The following is an 848-nucleotide window of genomic DNA, read 5'->3' on the forward strand; positions in this document are numbered from 1 at the left end:
AATGCAATGCATCTTTTCATTTCTTGACTGCTGTTTCCATGGGTGTTGACTGTGGATCCAAGTAAAATGAAATCCTTGACAACCTCAATCTTTTCTCCATTTATCATGATGTTGCTTATTGGTCCAGTAGTGAGGATGTTTGTTTTCTTTATGTTGAGGTGTAATCCATACTGAAGACTATGGTCTTTGATCTTCATCAGTAAGGGCTTCAAGTCCTCTTCACTTTCAGTAAGCAAGGTTGTGTCATCTGCATAATGCAGGTTGTTAATGAGTCTTCCTCCAATCCCGATGCCTTCTTCATATAGTCCACCTTCCTGGATTATTTGCTTAGCATAGAGATTGAATAGGTATGGTGAAAGGATACAACCCTGACGCACGCCTTTCCTGACTTGAAACCACACAGTATCCCCTTGTTGTGTTCAAATGACTGCCTCTTGATCCATGTACAGATTCCTCATGAGCACAATTAAGTGTTCTGGAATTATCATTCTCCTCAATGTTATCCATAGTTTGTTATGATTCACACAGTTGAATGCCTTAGCATAGTCAATAAAACACAGGTAAACATCTTTCTGGTATTCTCTGTTTTTAGCCAGGATCCATCTAATATCAGCAATGCTATGCCTGGTTTCACATCCTCTTCTAAATCTGGCTTGAATTTCTGGCAGTTCCCTGTCGATATACTGATGCAGCTGCTTTTGAATGATCTTTAGCAAAATTTTACTTGCATGTGATATTAATAAGATTGTTCGAAAATTTCCACATTCAGTTGGATCGCCTTTCTTGGGAATAGGCATAAATATGGATCTCTTCCAGTTGGTTGGCCAGGTAGCTGTTTTCCAAATTTC

Source organism: Trichechus manatus, unplaced genomic scaffold (genome assembly GCF_000243295.1).
Source record: "Trichechus manatus latirostris isolate Lorelei unplaced genomic scaffold, TriManLat1.0 scaffold00071, whole genome shotgun sequence".
In the NCBI taxonomy this organism is placed as follows: Eukaryota; Metazoa; Chordata; class Mammalia; order Sirenia; family Trichechidae; genus Trichechus; species Trichechus manatus.